Source organism: Protopterus annectens, chromosome 5.part0 (assembly GCF_019279795.1).
Source record: "Protopterus annectens isolate FY-2018-M chromosome 5.part0, PAN1.0, whole genome shotgun sequence".
Classification (NCBI taxonomy): domain Eukaryota; kingdom Metazoa; phylum Chordata; order Ceratodontiformes; family Protopteridae; genus Protopterus; species Protopterus annectens.
This window is the reverse complement of record NC_056735.1, coordinates 918,358,898-918,378,989: the sequence shown is the minus strand read 5'-3', so window position 1 is coordinate 918,378,989 and position 20,092 is coordinate 918,358,898. Positions and strand designations below refer to the sequence as shown.

The following is a 20,092-nucleotide window of genomic DNA, read 5'->3' as shown; positions in this document are numbered from 1 at the left end:
ATTCTGATTTTTTTTATTTTTATTTTTTTTGACCATTGGCATTTTTGCCTTCAGATATTCATAGCATATAGTGTACATTTTCTTATGTTCTGCATTCAGGGTTAGTCATATCAGTCTGTTTTTATCTCCAACACTATGTCTGAGATGATCACCTTGAGGAGAAAAACAAATCCAATGAATAGCTTTTTTGGAGGCATCAAAGATGGCCCCTTGAGCAATCATATCATTTTTGTAATAAATACTTATTGTAAGAAGCACTGACTTGTTATTCAACCAAGATATTGAAATGATCCAGAATTAATCATCATTTGCATAAACACTGACCTGTCGAGGGAGTCAGCACTTACAGAAAGTTCCTCAAATTTACCATGGATGGTATGTGCTGTGAAATCTGCATTTTTTGTCATGCCCCATGGCAAATTTGAATAAATAAATAAAATAATATTTTAAGCACACAGGCAAGAATGAAGGCAAAATATCTAGAAGTCAAGAAAGAAACCGAGGTTGAAGTAAAGAAAGGTGAAAAGTGACAAAGAGTCATTTCATACGAGATGCATGACTAGGGAGCTAGAATGAAGGCCTCAGAAATCAGATAAAGTTTACCTAAAAATGGTAGCAGCCCTGAGTGGTGGTACAGAGATGACAGAAAACAGGAGAATGCTGGAAGACAGAGCAACTTCTTTGGATAAAAGTCCCACAACAGCAAACTATAGTGTGAATTATACTTTTGAGGTTCTGATGATTTTGCTGAATACTTTTCAATACCTGATGAAAATAGAAGAATGAAAGGACCTTCACCTGTGATATAAAGAGGCAATGCAAAGGAAAAGGAAAGTCATACATGTATATATTAGGTCAAAACTACGACTGACTTATCTAATAGCTTAATGGTCATAGCTATATATCCTACTTGTTGATGGTCTTTTCGGCTTTTCTCGGTTAGGGGTCGCCACAGCGGAACTCTGATCCGCTAATGATTGGCAGTAGATTTTTATGGTGCCGAGTTGCCAGCCCGACGCCCAACCTTCAGTGAAGGCATGCCCATTCACGCACGTCTTTCGGAGGCCACTTGACTGCGGGCAGGACAGGCAGACTCCACACAGAGGGCACTCCAGCCGAGAATCGAACAGAAGAACCTCTTACTGTGAGGCAACAATGCCACCATGGCTTAGCTATATATCCTACTTGCCCTTTGAAAAATAGTGGGCAGACAGATTTCTCCCTTATTGTTCAAGTGTATTGGTCATATTCTGCAGCAAGTATAATTTGCTGTCCATTGGACCTAGATATAAACTCCTTCCCATAAACAACTTAATGTCAGTTGAAGATCTGTGATATAACATCAAAAATGCCCACAATGCCTGACTACCTAAATGAATGTATACGTAACTGAATTTCCATGCTAAATGTATCAGCATTACTTTGTTATTTCCAAGAAGGACAAGTTCTCATATAGTTCTTGTAGGTGAAACACATCACATTGAAACTAACACATGTGGCAAAGTAACAGTGAAACTATAATGTAAGCAAGAAGGTCTGATTATAAAGATGTAAGTTGTTTTGCTTATCCAGAGTGCTTTGCAGTTTTGTAAATCATTGCCTAGTATTACCCATCACATTATTTTGTGGATGTAGTTATAGAGACAATCTGAGTAAACAGTTAAATGAAATACGAGACTACTCACTATAATCTTCATATTTTTGGAAAATCACTTGCAGCTTTAACATGAGAAATATAATGGGAAATAAATTATTTTGTAAATCAAAGATGTTTAATGCACTTTAATGTATAAAAGTAAATACAGAGAAAAATAGTCCAAGTATTAAGATCAATACAGATCAGGAAAAATACCATAGGTAGATGTAGTGACAGTAAGTAAATAAATATGCAAATCAGTATTGTGAAGTAAGAGGAATAATTAAGTAATGACATGACAAGAGTAACATAACAAAACAGCACATCCCATTTTCATATAACATGCAGATAGCACCAGTAATGAGGTGTAAGACCAGGTGGACACAATGAAGATAGGCAGTGCACAATGACTGCAATTGTAAAAGAAGTGCTCAGAAAAGAAATTACAGTAACTGATTCAAAGGCCTTAAGGGCTTATGGAGACGCTCTACTTATTGTATCATGATCATTGCGGTTTATTCTGTGCATTGCACTTTGAACCCAAGAAAGTGTAATATAAATCTAAATGTAGAAAAACACCTCCTAACTCCACCAAGCAAAGCAAATCTACGAAAGCGATGACCAATGCAGGCTGAGAGTAATCCAATTTAATATGCCACAAATAACGTAAACACGATTAAATACACAAAAAAAATGAACGCATTCACATAAACAGCGTTTTCGTCCACAGGGACTTCATCAGATGTAATGCCATATTAGTTTAAATGAATCATTTTATATAAAACCAACTTAAATAACATCCAATCATAGTTCTTTCACAATATGAACCTACAAATCAACGTTCTAGCTACTACATAGTATAAAATTTCATCACTTCCTTTTACAACCATAATTGTTTCATTAATATTACCTAAATCAATAAATTACTAAATAAAACTTTATTATATAAAACTCCCTATATTTGTGATGTTGACATTTTACAATAAAAACTGTAAAACCATTTTTTTGTTTAAAACTTCTATTTAAAATATACTATTAAATATAAAGTCAAAAAACTACATGTGTAAACCTGTATTTTCTAAATAGGGTAAGGGTGACACCTACTGTCCAAACATGGTAATGCATACTCCTTCACAACTTGGCTGATCTAATTTTCAAAAGTGGCAAAATAGAAATATATTCATTTAGCCCTGGTTTCTTATTTGCCTCCAAAGCCACTTGCCACCATAATTCTTTATAGGCAATATATTCTTCCCAAAGGCCTCCTCTTATATTCCTTTTTATTTGATCTAGGACAAAAAACAAAAACTTGGCTCCTATACAAATCCTTGTGTGCCTGTATAATGCATTTGTGTCTTTTTCTTTTTTGACATCATACATGTGTTCGTAAATACGCCTCTTTAGAGTCCTTTCTGTCTTTCCTATGTAGAATGACTCACACTCCATGCAAATAGCCAAATACACAAGTCCTATAGAATCACAATTGTAGTACCCTTTACTTTTTATACTTGTTCCCCTACTTATCAGGTAAACATTGTCTCTATTAATAATGTGCTCACATTGTTTGCATTTACCACATTTAAAGGTTCCCACCTTAACCCTATTACCTAATTGGCTTCTTTTATTACTACAATTATTATTTTCCAAAATTCCTTTTATATTTATTGGGTTTTTAAATATCACTCTTGGTGTCACTTGGGGTAGTCCTTCCAAGTCGGTGAGGGCCATAAATCTTTCCCATTCTCTCTGGAATACAAATTTTATATTTTTATTCAATAAATTGTATTCCATAATCAAAGATTTTTGAAAATTTCCTACTTTTTCCTCTTCTATCTTACTGTGTTCACTAGTTATACCAAAAATAGGTTGAAATCTTCCTTTTCTTCACTCTTCCACTTCGGATCTAATATTTCTAATAAATACTAAAGGATATTCTCTGTCGAGAAACATTCCTTCCAATAAATCACATTCCACTTTGAATTTTCCTTCATCATTTGTCATCCTGGATTGCAATATATTGGGTGGGCACTTTTGTAGTGTAAAAAGGAATTCACATATGTGGGTTTTCTGTATACACATGTTTCAAAACTTTTGTCTTTTTTTGTTATTTCAACATCCAAATATTGAATATTAATTCCAGAATAATTATAAGTAAATTTTAAGAAGTCAGTAGTTTTAGCTATATATTCAATAAATTCTTCTAATACTTTCTTACCCCCTATCCAAAAAATTATTATATCGTCAAGAAACCTCTTATATAACGTCCAACACTTGACATAGGCGGACTTCAATACATACTGTTCCTCCCAGTTTGCTAGTACTAAATTAGCAAAGGTAGGTGCACAGGCTGCCCCCATTGATACACCTTGTAATTGTTGAAAAAATTCTCCATTAAAGGTTAGAAAATTATTTTTCAATACCATATCCATTAAACCTGTGCACACTACCTTTTCTTCTAGAGTTAATACACTATCCCCAAAAATCTCTTCTTCGAACATTCTTATACCAGCCTCATAAGGTATAGATCCAAATAGGTCAACAATATCAATGGTGACGAAAATCAATTCTTCATCAAAAAGGCTATTGTTCAACCCTCTCAGTAGATCCCAGGAGTCTTTTAAGATGGCCCCCTTTTGTAACCATATATGCTTAGCCTTTTGATCAACATATTTTGCCAAATAATTCGTTTTAGACCCACCCGCTGAGACAATGGGTCTCAGGGGGGGGGGTCAAAACTATTTTTGTGAATCTTTGGTATGCCAAAGATGGCCGGTATTATAGGTTTTTCAGTTTTCAGAAAGGCGTACGTTTTCATAGTAAACAGATTTTCATTAAACATATCCTCTAAAATATTATCAATGCGTTGATATGCTGTATTAATTTCAATAATAGAAACTTCTCTATACTTCATTTCATTTCTTAATATTTCGTTCATCTTTCCTTCATACAAAATAACGTCCATTACAACCATGCCCCCACCTTTATCGGGTTTCATTACCCTTACATTTTTATTCATTTTTAATTCCTTTAATTTCTCATATTCATGTGGGTTAAGGTTGTAATGAACCGTATTATATTTAACTCTTTTTTCGTACTTCCTAATTTCCTTTTCCATTATAGCTTCAAAGTTCTTCAGCTGATTGTGAACTGGGGGGTTAAAAGTAGATTTCTTAACTAAAAGATTTCCTTTATTATTAATATTCCCTATTCCCAAATTACTATTGGAACTTATCCCTTCTTTATGATATAACAGTTCCAAGTTCATTTTTCTTAAAAATAGTTTCATATCTATCAGTGTCTGGGTGGAATTACCTTGGGTAAGTGGTATAAATTTAAAACCCTTCTCTAATAGTTTAAAATGCTGTACTTCTAGCACTAAGTTACTAAAATTATAAATAGTAAACCCTTCAAAGGTATTTTTATTGTCATTTACTTCTATTTCCAGTGAATTTTCATTCGGGTGAGGGTCCACTAATAAGGACTTGTATAGGAGCCAAATTTTTGTTCTTTGTCCTAGACCAAATAAAAAGGAATATAAGAGGAGGCCTTTGGGAAGAATATATTGCCTATAAAGAATTATGGTGGCAAGTGGCTTTGGAGGCAAATAAGAAACCAGGGCTAAATGAATATATTTCTATTTTGCCACTTTTGAAAATTAGATCAGCCAAGTTGTGAAGGAGTATGCATTACCATATTTGGACAGTAGGTGTCACCCTTACCCTATTTAGAAAATACAGGTTTACACATGTAGTTTTTTGACTTTATATTTAATAGTATATTTTAAATAGAAGTTTTAAACAAAAAAATGGTTTTACAGTTTTTATTGTAAAATGTCAACATCACAAATATAGGGAGTTTTATATAATAAAGTTTTATTTAGTAATTTATTGATTTAGGTAATATTAATGAAACAATTATGGTTGTAAAAGGAAGTGATGAAATTTTATACTATGTAGAAGCTAGAACGTTGATTTGTAGGTTCATATTGTGAAAGAACTATGATTGGATGTTATTTAAGTTGGTTTTATATAAAATGATTCATTTAAACTAATATGGCATTACATCTGATGAAGTCCCTGTGGACGAAAACGCTGTTTATGTGAATGCGTTCATTTTTTTTGTGTATTTAATCGTGTTTACGTTATTTGTGGCATATTAAATTGGATTACTCTCAGCCTGCATTGGTCATCGCTTTCGTATATTTGCTTTGCTTGATAAATCTAAATGTAGATACAATCAACTGAACACAGGATAATCATTTAGAATATGATGGTCAGAGCACAAAAGATAAAGACAGGGAAGAAGAATAAGCAAAAATAAAAAAAAAGTATAACATGCAATATAATACAGTAAAGATACTTTAATTGCATTGTATTACTATTTCCTTGTTCTGATAGTAAAAAAGTGACATCTTTACGAGGAAAAGGGAAGAAAAGGGAGAAAGACATAAACTGAAAAGGCACATCTATTACAACGATTAGAAGGCAAATGGTAAGATAAATAACCACCATACAATATACGCATTACAAAGGAAAGTATCTTATCAGTATAAAAGTAGAGAGCATAATACAAGAAAAAAGGATGAGAAGGTACCATGAGGGTGTCACCAATGTATAAAATGAGCAAGGCGCCTAATGATTTGGTAGACACCTCAGATCTGCATAACAGTTTCCATTAAAGAACTCTTAACATGTTATTGAATGAAAAGTTGTGCATAAAAAGATAAGCTGCCTGCACTTCACAATAAACAGATCTGGATGAAACCTGACAAAAGTAAAGCAAATTCCACCAGATGAAGACAGAATAAGCAAGAAGACTGGGGAAGATGGTTCAATGAGAGAACAGAACCAGGCTGGATGACACTCATTTAAAAACGTATGCACACAAAGAGGAGACCATGTATGCATCATCATCAAAGAAAATCTTGAGAGATCATAGAAGCATCTGCCTTTTTTTTCTTAAAGCCTTCTAGTATGCATAGAGATTATCAAACACTGATACAGATATCTATATTTCTTTGTATACACCACTGACTGAAATTATTTATTTATTTCATTTTTATATATACATTTGTAAAACAAGCAAGTGGGTTTACGCTGTGATCAGTCATGTGTTCACAACACTTTATTTTGTATAATTTTCTTCTCATTGACAACAGAGTATTTAGCATACATAACTGAACATTTATTTACATCACAATGTGTTTCAGTTTCCATCTTTATCTTTACTTCGATAACATAAAATATTTTGAGTACTGGTAATGTTTGTACAAATGTGTGACCTACCCACAGAAGAGATAAAGGAAGTAAGAGGTGGTCAAAATTCTGAATTTCAGAACACCACATTTAGGGTCATGTGAGTGTTCAGCACTGGACTAAGCCCATCTCAATGACACTGTACAAAGATTTAGGGTCATGTGAGTGTTCAGCACTGGACTAAGCCCATCTCAATGACACTTTACAAAGAGAGGAAAATCATAATGCAGCTTGCTGTAGATACAGGAAAAACAAGAACAGGAATGCAACCTATGTTCCTAGAATTTAAACAGCTAGAATAACTATGGGTATAGGCAAACATAGAATGGGAAAAATCTTCATGAATTAAAAGACACAGGAGTTGAAAAGTTTTCATGGTGGATAAGGGCATCTTCAGATGTCACTGCTAATTGCTAAAGAATGGAAAATCAGAAGTGCAGTAGATGTAATACAAAATTGCCCCTTTTAAGTGAAAGCAAGTGAATCAGGGAATAAGATAAAATGCAGGGAACCTGAAACAGCATCATACCATATAATAGAATGATGGAAAATGCAGAAGTAGCACAGTGGCTTAATGGAAGGATTCTTGCCTCATAGATCTGAGGTTCAGTATTGACTTTTACTCTCTATATGGATGGAGTCTGCATGGTTTCCCTATACTTGTGTGACCTTTCTCTGGGTATCCTTGTCATCCTTAAAGGAATGCTTTTTGTTCCTATATGTTCATTTTGTATGTACTCTTGCCCTTGTGATGAAGGTCTTGGCCGAAAAATGTCTCTGAACCAGCCCACTTACCCACTTAACATATTTAAAAAATTACAATTAAAGATATATACACGTCAGGCACAAATGTAGTAGAAAAACGACTATTTTTACATAGAGTATTTTAATGTATTATCAGTATAAGTGTCACAACATTTTGGAATGCATGTGTAAATAAATATTTTGGTAACACATGTAAATTAATAAGGATAATATTGACCTAAAATAAATAGATTTTTAGTGTACTATACTTCTGATTGCAAACCAATTCCCACTAATGCTGAACTAACATGTGTGTCTGTGCTGTATTACTGATGGAATGTATATCATCACTGAAGTAAAGTAAAATAACTGGAGTAAAACTTTAAATTCATTGTGATGAATTTCACAAATTGTACATCCAGCAATTCTGTACATGAAAAATTCTTAAAAAAAAATGTGCTAATTGACTATAGTTTCCAGTAAATTGTACTCCATTCATCCATGCATTCATCCTCAACCCCTTTTTCCATTTTGCACATGGGGTTGGGTTGTCACTTCAATAGTCATAATCATCTCGAGCCAAAGTTTACACTTCCTGGCCCTGCCTCAGTAGTTCATTCATTAAACATACCATCATGCCTACCATTCCACCCCTTCCTCACATTAAAACTTCAGACCTTCTCATTCTTAACATGATCCTTAGAAGCCTACTTAACAAAATCACAGACATTCATGCAGTCCTTGCACAGTACTCACCAGACATTCTTATAGCAACAGGAACTTGCCTAAAACCCCATATAAGTGACCCAGACATACTCCCCCAAGGTTATTGCATACACAGGTTAGACATGATCAAGAAGAAGGGAGGCAGGGTTGCAATCTTCAACAAAGATGACCTAAGCATAGACTACTTACCCATCAAATACCCTTATAATAACAACTTTGAAGTTCTAGTAACACAGCTCAGAATCAGCTCAAAGAAAAATATTACCATTATAGCCACTTACATATCTCCAAACAATACTCCCACTGCCAATGAGGAACTCATAGCCTGAACAGGTTCAACCTACACCCATGAAACCATGATCACAGGTGACTTCAACTTAGACTGGAACACTTGCATTGGTGATAACCCCTCCACCTTCATAAATCTACATGGTTTCTCCCAAGCTATCCAGTTTCCCACTCAAATAGATAAACATAGCAAAGGAGAATCTATCTTAGACTGGTCACTTATTAACAGTACCACCCACAATTATCTCTCTGGATGCCTTCCAAATAATTTAAGACCCTAGACCTACCTACTTAATCTGTCATCAGCTCAACCCACCCAGAACCATAGTTTACAAAGTCGTATGAAATACCAAAAACTTCTCCAACAAAGCGTACTTAGACATGCTCAATAAAGATAACTGGACACCATTCCATCATCTCCAACTCAACCAGGCCATAACATACTTCAATGACACATTTATAGCTATTCTAAATAGCTTAACACCAACTGGTACATATCATGATAAAAATAAGAGATTGACGGGATAGCAAAAGAAACAATTATTCAAAAAACTAAGGGACAGAACCTGGTTTCAACACCAGAAAAGAAAAGACAATAAAACTCTATTAGCATACCAGCAGCTCCACAATCAAACAAAAAACAACTCAAACTAGACAAAAAGCATATTATACATCTATGCAAAACAAATATGAAAACAATCTTAAAAAGTTCTGGCAGGCAATTAACTCACTCCTTCACCCAGGTAAAGCCACAGCTCCAGAACCAACAACCAATAACAAAGCATGAGTGTTCCCTCACAAATCAGCACCTACTTTATAAACGCCACCCTCTCCCTAGTTACAGGGAACAGTTCCACCCCACTGTCTCTTCCAGCTAATATGGAAACTAACAACAACTCTTTTGACCTCAAACCTGTCCCAGCTAACACCTTAAGAACAATGCTGAAAAAACTGAAACCTTTTTCCTTAGCAGCTGACCAACTACCTAAGGAGTCTAATATGCAGATAATTCAACTTTAGTCTGCTCAGCAGATACCTTACACGACCACCAAATAGTACCCAACAAGCTTTTAATGATATTGGAACATTTCTAAGTAAATCACAACTAATCCTCAACCCCAAAAGCACACAATGAATGCTATTTACCAGTAGCAAACAATCACCTATCACCCCTCCTTTTACCATTTTCTCAACAAACAACACAGTCATCCAACCAGCTGACATACAAAACTCCTTGGCGTGACTATGGACAACAAACTCAGACTTGACCAACACATAGCCATCACATCTAAGAAAGTTCACGTCAAACTTGGCTCACTTTACAGAAGCAAGCCATTCTTCTCTGACAATATCAGACTAGCCATATCCAGAAACTTCCTCCTCTCTATGCTCCTTTATGCTTTACCCCTCTTTACCAACTTAAAAAAAATCAGACTTAACCAAATTGGAAACTTGCTACAGCAAAATAGCCTGCTTTGCAGCCAACCCTCCCCAACAAACCCACCATTGTATTGCTCTACATAAATTAAATTGGCTCAAGCTACCCTTAAATTGACACACAATATCATCTTCCATCCTGACAGTTACCCATCCCTCAAGGAATGTCCACAAAGTCTAAGATATGCAGACAGAAACGTTCTCACAGCAAACAAAGCTGACAACACTCAAGGTAAAGCCCTATTCTCAAATCAAATAGCCAAACTATGGACCTCTCTACCCCACACCCTCCAAAATATTCCTGAATCACCAGTTTCAAACAACTACTATTTGAACATCTGTCCAAAAACTGGCATGCGCCAAACCTGACATACACAATATCTGTAACTCTCTCATCACACTGTCCACTCCTTACCTCATTCCTCTCCTCAGTGCTATTACTACTCACAAATAAATATATGTGTATATATATATATATATATATATATATATATATATATATATATATATATATATATTTATATAAAGGAAATCTCATTTTTTCATAACTATTATTTAATATGCCCACAGTTCTAATTATAGTTTCCTCGCAGTGATCGTTATGGAAATGCTTGTGTGTTTTTCTTTTTGAACCTGCATCTACTACAAAACTATATTGAATACTTCTTTGAATACACTAACTGGATGATGTATATTCTGCATCTTATTATATGTATACTGTTATACTATTTAATTATTGTATTTTGCTCTTATATTTCTGGGGAGCTTTTCTCCCTGGTCCTCTGCTGAAAATGGGCTTCTAGCCCAGTTGGACTTTCACAGTAAACAAATATAAATAAATAAATAAATAAATACTAAACCAGACCACAAAACCTCAAATTGACTCAGATGAGTGACCCCACAAGAGACCAAAACTACTATAACTGTTGCCAAATTAGTCATAATTGTAGAATATTCAGCTGCAGTTATGAAACAGTGAAACAGATGATAATGCCTCTCAACCTCTTAGACCAAGACATCTGGACAAGATCCAAAATAAATAGGGGGGAGACAAAGATGCAAAAATAGCAACCAATTTTAAGCATTATCCTTATAAATTTAGAAAATGTTGTGGTGGTGGTGCTGCGGTAGCATTGTCGCCTCACAGTAAGACATTGTCCTGTTTGATTCTCAGCTAAAGCATCTTCTGTGTGGAGACATGCGTGAATGGGCGTACCTTCATTAAAAGTTGTGCGTCAGAGCTGGCAACTCGGTACATAAACGTCTACTGCCAATCATTAGTGGACCGGAGTTCTGCTGTGGCGACCCCTAACCGGGAAAAGCCAAAATATACAACATCCTTATAAACTTAGAAAGTTGTTAGAATAGTGGATTTTGTATTAGCCTGCTTTCCCAGAAGGCTATGAAATCTGAAACACAAATGTCTGTTATTTTGTGACTTCATTCCTCAAAGACTTACAAGAAAACCTAATTTTTATGAAGAACATGCAAAAATGCAAGGCAAATATTTGGATATTCTATAAAATTCTGGCTAGCTGAGTGGTATGCAGAAGATGCAGTCCAAAATACAACCAGATAATCGCTATGTATAGCTAAATATATATATGACTGTTCATTCAATTTATTAGATATTTTATAAATAAGTTATAGTCTGAGGCACAAGTGGGAAACAGTATTGGCAATTTCTATATTTTGCAAATACTTAATAATATGTCATGCACTTAATTCAGAAAAAAATCCCTCAAATTAAAAGTGGTTGACGTTGTACAATAGCATTAAATGTATTCCCTTCCCTTTACTGGTGGACTTTATCCTTTTGGAATTCTGTCGGAGGAAGACCTTTATTGTTCGTGGAACAGGTTTTTGTTACTTGGTGTGACAACAATTTTTTGGTGCTTTGTGGTTACTAGTTGCCCTTTGGGAGGTACCTGATCTGTGAACGAGGATATCCTGCCATGGATACCAGTAGTTTATTATCTGAATTAATCAAGTTAATACAAACGCATTCGCAAGCAGATGCTATACCTTTAAGTACAGCCAGCGAGATTCCATGTGCGCAAAGCAGTCCGAGAGTACTTGACGCAGAATTGATGACGTCAGACGCTAGAAAAGAGCGGCGAGGTGAGGAGAATGGGCTGTTGAATGCAAACGCAAGGAACTGTCCAGTTCTGAGGTCTAACCTGGGACAGGACATGCAACGGAAAGTGGCTCCAATAGCAGATACATACAAGGACATGGATTTTGGAACTTGGCTTAATCGCTCATTTCGTAATACGAGCGAAAAAGAAAGAAGAAAGGAGAATAAGGAAGTCCCTACTTTCAAAGACAACTATAAGACATTTAAAATATTGTTACAGAAATATAAGGCCTGGGCAGTCGAAAATAATTATTTTGAAAAATGTTTAAAAGAAAAAATTGTGCCTAAAGGTCTTAGATTGAATAAGTATCCTAATAATGTGAAGCATGACAACAAGTTTTTTAAAATTGTTACTGGTATATTAAATGATTGTGGGCTGGCCATTTTAAAGGAAATTATTAAATAGAACAAAGTGAATATGGAAAACACTAAGAAAGAGATTGATAACTTGTATTTCAGTATCAGCACAGCTGTTTTATTTTCAGTAGAAGAATATAAAAGCATATATTATAGAATATTGCAGGATGTTGATTATTATACAAATATTAACATGAATAGAAAACTGTCTAAAATAGAAAGAGATTTAAAGGAATATGAATTAAATCTAGCATATTATTGTGACAGGAGACCAGATTTGAACTATAAAAAGAAAAATTATCACTCTGCTAGTAAGCATTACAATAATAACCAATATCAGAGAAACTATGAATTTAGGGATGGAGAACAGTTTTATAATGATATGCAAGCTACTGGCAGTACCGATTATCAAAGATATGAAGGCAATGAAAGTAGGTTTAACCGGAGGGATGTTATCCCTTTAGAAATAGATGAACCAAGGAGATCAGAAAGAATAAGAAACCGGAATGTACAACCAACATATGCACAGATAGCGGAGAACAACAATCAGTATACAGGGAGACCGCAACATTAACTACTAGTAGTGTTTTAAGTAATGCAGAAGAGACATCAATTGGGAGACAGGAGAGCACTAATCGAGACTGATGTCAATAATATTATAAATTCTTTTAACAATTTTAATATATTTAATTATACAGATATTCAGATTAGTGAAGACTATTTTAATTTATTTATAAAATGTTTTAGTTTTGTTCCTAGTAGTATGCCACCTTTGGACAATATCTTGTTAGATATTAAGTTATATACAAGGAAATTAAATTTTATTCATAATTTTAAGGATAAAACATATGAAGATAATTAAGGCAGTATGTCAAAATTAAAAAGATCTAGTACCTACAACCCACCATTACAGAAAGAACTATTTAATTTTGAAAAATGTGTCATGAAGAACATTAGGTATTTATACAATAAAAATCAAAAAGATATTAATATGGGAAGGACAGACAATTTAACACCCACTGAGTTCAATATATTAAATGAGTTTGGTAGAAACGACAAAGTTAGAGTGATGAAGCCAGATAAAGGTGGAGGGGTGGTACTAATGGACAAATGGGAATATAATAGGAAAATGCTGGAAATTTTGGATAAGGAGAATCAATATGAGCTTGTATCAAAGAATGAAATTAATATTTCGTATAAGAAAATTGATTTGACAAATGAAAACAATCTCTTACAAGGATTGATTGACAAAGATGTGTATAATTTTTTCAGTGTTCCTAAACCTGTAATACCTATTATTTTTGGAATTCCGAAGGTACATAAATCTATTAAAGATCCCCCTATGCGGCCAATTGTGTCTTCCCAGGGCTCAAAAACTCAACCTTTGGCTATATATGTGGACTACAAACTCAAGCATATTTTTAATAGTTTTGAACATATTCTTATTGACTCATGGGATTTTTTAAAGAAAATTGTGAATTGCCCATACAATAACGATTATATATTCTTAACAGCTGATGTTAAAGATCTGTTCTCAGTCATTCCACATGATGAAGGGTTAAAATGGTTTGATGAGATTATAATAGGAACGGATGGTCTTACACATGACGAATATAGAGTGATTCTGGAAAATATGGAACTTATTTTAAAATATAATTATCTTTACTTCCAGGGGGAGTACTACCATCAAAAGGAAGGTGTTGCCATGGGATCAGCCTGTGCACCAATATATGCCAATATTGTGATGTTGTATTGGGAGTTAAATTTTATCTTCCCTTGCATATACAAAAAACATATAATAAAATATTTTAGGTTCTTGGATGACATTTTTTATTGTATGGGAAGGAGCAGAGAATACAACTGATGAATTTATAAGGTATATAAGTCATACTACTAATTTTTTAGAATTTACTTTTGAGACTGGAAAGGATGCCATCCACTTTTTAGATGTTCAATTAGAGAAAGATTATTATAATGGTTGTTATAAATCCAATATTTATCGGAAAAAGCATTTTTCTAATGCCTACCTGCATTACAATAGTGATCACCCCCAGTTCTTAAAAAAGAACATGTAAAAGGGCAAATGATTAGAATGGCAAGAATGATTTCAAGCGACAGTGATTTTATCATGGAAATTAAAAATGTAGAACAGATGTTTCAGGAGAGAGGCTATCCATCAAGAGTTATTGATAAGGTAGCAGAGTACATTCTAAAAGGAAGAAATGAAAATAGATATGGACCATTACTTACTATTAAAAAGAGGGACTTATCGGATCTATTAGAGGAAAACGATACTTCTACAGCTAATGAAATGCAAGAAAACAGACAAGTAATTAATAAGAATAGTAATATAAATGATGGTTTACCCTTCCTTACATTAACTTACCACAAAGGTATGGGGTGGCTAAGAAAATGTATAGACGAGACATGGAGGATGTTCAATGGAATGTATGGTAAAACTAATACATTTCAGAAGAATATAAAATATAGTTACAGGAGGAATAGGAATATAAAGAATATGCTGGAACATTATAAGACTAACAAAACCAATACAGTTACAGGTGCAAATAGAAAACGGCGAACTTTTAAATGTGGACGGTGTGCCCAGTGCTCTTTCATTGCAGAACAAAAGAATTTGACAATAGCTAGCGTAGGAATTACTTTGAAAGCTAAGAATTATAGTAGTTGTTATACTCAGGGTGTGGTTTATTTGGCTTTTTGTAAGGTGTGTTCAAAATATTATGTGGGTAAAACTGAGAGACATTTTAGAGCCAGAATATACGAACATATAAGGGATATTAACAAGCAAAATGTGAATAATGCATTATATAGGCACCTGATGTGTTGAAAGGAGGCTAATTTCAAATTCTGGGTATTAGAAGAGGTTGGACACCCTGAAAGAGGTGGGGACTGGGAAATAAAGTTAGAATACAAGGAAATTATGTGGCAATTGCATTTGGATGCATGTGGAGGGAAAGGATTAAATGACCACAAATCTATTTCACCTGTTTAAAAAATTTTTGCTGCTGATCCTAAAAGGGCTGTAAAAAAGTTGAATAAAAAAGTTGAATAATAGTTAGGAATTGAAACAATAATCAAACAACAATCATATTATGTATAGATAGGTGGACATTTTAACAATATCATATTGTATATTTATATTAAATTAAATTATTGAATTAAAGTATTTAACATTAAGAACAGTTATATGCATGTGGGGGTATGTGTATGCATGGGGGAGGGGTGTGTGTATGTATTTGGCTATACATGTGTGTTTATGTGTGTGGGTATGTAGATGTGTGGGTACATGATATATGTGTGTATGGGTATGTATATGTACGTATTTCTTTTGTGTGCACATTATGTGTATGCATACATTTTTCCATATATATATATTATTTGTATTTTTACCATTTATATTTCTACATTTTGTATTTTTATACTATTTATACTATTTATACTAATATTATCATTATTATTGTATGTAATATATTTAACAGGATATTAGTGTTTCTTTTTTAGTATGTTAACAGTGGTCTCCCACTGTTTATGTCTTAAGGTTTTGGTACGACATACTGTTGTGTGGATCTACTTGTATTCATTTATTAGAAAAAGCATTGAAAGTTATGTTGATCTTTTTGCATTCATTTTTTTCTACAATATAATAAGTATATTAAATGTACTTATGATTTATTGAATTCATTTAATATATTGCAACGTATTTTGATATATTCAATATAACGTTATATATTTTATATTTATACTGAATTTGTAGACAGACATTTGATAATTGAATTTAAAGACCAATGTTTTCTGTGAGAAAATTGTATTTTCTACACAGAATGAAAACAGTGTGCATTTCACTTTTAGAAGGAAATGAATGAAATGTGTTAATCAATTAATTAACCTATTGACCAGCCCACTAGATAAAGTATAAAAACTGATGCATTTTGTGGTTTTAATTCATCTCTGAAGAAGTCTCCGGAGGGAGACGAAAGTGCTAAGATTTTTGTTTTTTGTTTGGTGTGAAAATAAATCGATTACATAACTTTACTGGTGGACTTTATCCTTTTGGAATTCTGTGGGAGGAAGTCCTTTATTGTTCGTGGAACAGGTTTTTGCTATTCCCTTCTGACATTACATTTTTTTTACCTTGGAAAGAAGTCTATGTAGTTGGGAGTTAATACAGTAATAACTGAACACATAAATGGAATGGAACAATGTGAGTTGCTTTCATTGTATCCTCAGATTGTTTTGAAAGTACGTTTTCCTCTCCTCGAAATTATACAACACCTTTAGCATACAGTATCTCCAATACTTTTTGTAAGCCAGTTTTCCTAGAAAAAAGTAAATCCTTTCTGCATTGCACCTCACAAAAATATAATGCTAACCTACAGAAAAACATGATTAACAGATACTCACATCCATCATCTTTGAAGAAAAACAATGTTTCTTCTAAATCAACAAATAAATGCATTAACTGATACAACTATCTAACACACATAATGAATAAAGAGACAGCCAGTGCTGATACAAAATGGTAAAAGTGAAAAAGTAATCACTGTGACATTCTTGGTAACTAAAACAGAAGCAGCAACAAATTTATTTATTTATTATTTATTATTTAAACTAGTAAACCATCCACTAAATGTCCCATCCCTCCAGAATCTACTCCAACCCTATCGCACCACCAGACCACTAAGATCCAGCAACAAAAATCACTTGCAGATCACTAAAGCCAATAACTCTGCTGGTGAAGCACTATTCTCTTGCACCACAGCCAAATTATGGAACTCCCTCCCACCCACAATTACCTCCATGCCATCATACACCCACTTCAAAACTTTACTAAAACACACCTAAAAACATGCTGGCTATGCCCTTGCAACTCCCACTCTTAATATCACCCACCCCATCCAACCACTACCTTTCTTTCCACTCCACTAACTACCTTGATTATAGCAAGCTCAGATGCTCATAAGCCTAGTACTTATTATACAGCAGGAACTTCTTATTGTAACATTTGTTAATGTCTGTTATGTACTTCACAGATAAAGATTCTAGTTGTCTACTGATGTACTATGTTCTTCATTTGTAAATATGTTATAAGTAATTGCTATGTTCAATTGTTAATCGCTATGTAATCCAATGTAACTACTGTCTGTTTATTTTAACTGTGGAGCTTTTCTCCCCAGGCCTCTGCTGAAAATGGACCTACGTCCAGTTGGACACTCCCGGACAACAAATGTAAATAAATAAATAATAAATACATTTTTGTGCTATGTAATTTACTGATTAATCATAATCATCATCACTATGAGCCCCCTTTTTTCCCATTTTCTACATGGGGTCAGAGTGTTCTGTGAACTGTTTCAATCTTTCTCTCTAGCCAGTGCTTCTCTCCTGCCTTTTTCAACACTCATGCAGTCACAGGTCTTCTCTCACACAATCCATTCACCTCTGTGCTGAATGCTCTCATTTCCCTTTGCCTTCTTCCTCTCTGTCCCAAATCTTCTTCACCAGATTGTCTTCTGCTTTTCTACACATGTGCCCAAACCACTGCAATCTTTTCTCTTTAATCTTTTCTGCAATTGGAGCTACTTTGGCGTCTGATCTTGTGTCCTCATTTCTTTATCTATTTAAAGTCTGCATCCTACCACAACTCTCAGACATTTCTTCTCCATCATCTCAAGCTTCCTCAACTGCTCTGCCTTTACTGCCCAGGTTTCTGTACCATACAGTATTACTGGTCACACTGCTACTTTGTACATGTTACCTTTCAGCTTCTTTGGCATTCGTCTGTCATATACTATACCTGGCACTCTGTGCCTGATTCTAGCTTTGACTTCCTCATTCAGACTTCACTTCTCCTCCAGCACCTCTTCCAGATACTTAAAGCTGTTAACCTGTTCCACTATTTTCCCTTCAAACTCAATTCTTAACTTCTTCTCAACTCCACCATTTGCTGCCATTACAACTGTCTTATCTGCCTTCAGTTTTGTATTCCATTCTCCTATCCTTTGCTGAAGTTCTTCCTCAGAGTCTGCCTGTAATGACACATCACTGGAATACAGTGACTTTGTTGATCAGGAATGACCAGTTGGACTCATTCCTAATCTCTGGCTTCTTCACAACTATCTGTCTCACTGCAAACATTGAGTCAGTTGTGCTGCATCCTGATCTGAATCTGAACTGCACATCTCCCATCTTACTTTCTAGTAATACTAAGCATATTCACTTATCAGTCACTCTCTCCAGAACTTTCATGCAATGAAACAGGAGATTGATACCTCTGTACTGCCCACAGTTGAAAATGTCCCCTTTGTTCATGAGCACTGGCACTAGAATGCATATTCTGAAGTCATCTGGCATATGTCATTTTCTCCACACTGCTATGAGTACCATCAGGAGCCATTTCTCCCCTATCTCACCTAGCATCTTTATCATATCTGCTGTGACCTCACCTAAGCCTGGAGCTTTCCCTGCCTTCATTTTCCTTTGTGCTATTTTTACTTATTTTGTAATAGCCTCCTCCTCTTCTCACATCATAGAAAAAAAACTACACCAGCGATACAGAACGTCAAATATCGCTCACTCCCAACACAACACCACCCAGTAAACTGCCTCCGCTTGTAGATACAGAACCAAATTCCACTGTCCATGGCTCAAAATATAAAGAATGTCACTGCCTGTAACACAAAATAAAAGTACATTTATTGGCATTTGAAACGTTAAGCGCTTTCACTCACAACACAGTGAGCTTCATCAGAACGTTTGAACAGCTGTTACACAATGACATTTATATATTTATATATTCTCTCATCATAGGTTGTGTCTAGGGCACTACAGCTTCTGTGGGTTTTTTTCATTCAGAAGCTGCTGGTAGTACTACTTCCATCTGCCTTTGATGTCCTGTGGACTGATCAGCAGGTTGTTGCTGGCATCCCTTATGAAGGCTGTCTGATTAACTTCTTTATGTTTCTGTTTTTGCCTTGCAACCTGATATAGTTTCTTTGTGCCATCTACTGACTTACTTTCTAGAAGATGGTAGAGTGCCTCAGATACCTCATTCTTTGTTATTGCAACTATTTTTTTAGCTTCTTTTTTAGGCAACCAGTATTCCTTCTTAGCCTTGTCTTTTCTATCTCCCACTTTGTTCTGCACTCCTGCTTTCTTGTTATGACTTCCTGGACTTCTGCATTCCATCATCAGCTTCCCTTATATATCTTATTTCCATACCTGGCTTGACCACATATCTGTTCTGTAGCCTTCATACATGCTGTTTTGAGGTGTTGCCATTCTTCTTCAACTCCTCCTATTTGCTCATCTACTTGAGGTGCTAAAGCCCTAAGCAATTCTTTGAATTGGTGTGCTTTCTCTCCAGTCAACTTCCAAAGCTTCAGCCTGGTCTATGTTGACCTTAGAGCCTTCTCTGAACACTGCTTATGTCTTAATGTGGCTACCAGTTGTTTACAAATTCTGTGGGTCAGCTCTTCTACTGAGGATGACTTT

General features: G+C 34.7%; 1 protein-coding gene across 8 annotated transcripts in view; it reads right to left on the bottom strand.

The window, feature by feature from the left end:
* Window positions 1-20,092, bottom strand: part of CNTN5 (contactin 5) — a 5,719,910-nt gene that overhangs the window by 713,275 nt on the left and 4,986,543 nt on the right. The window lies entirely within an intron of this gene.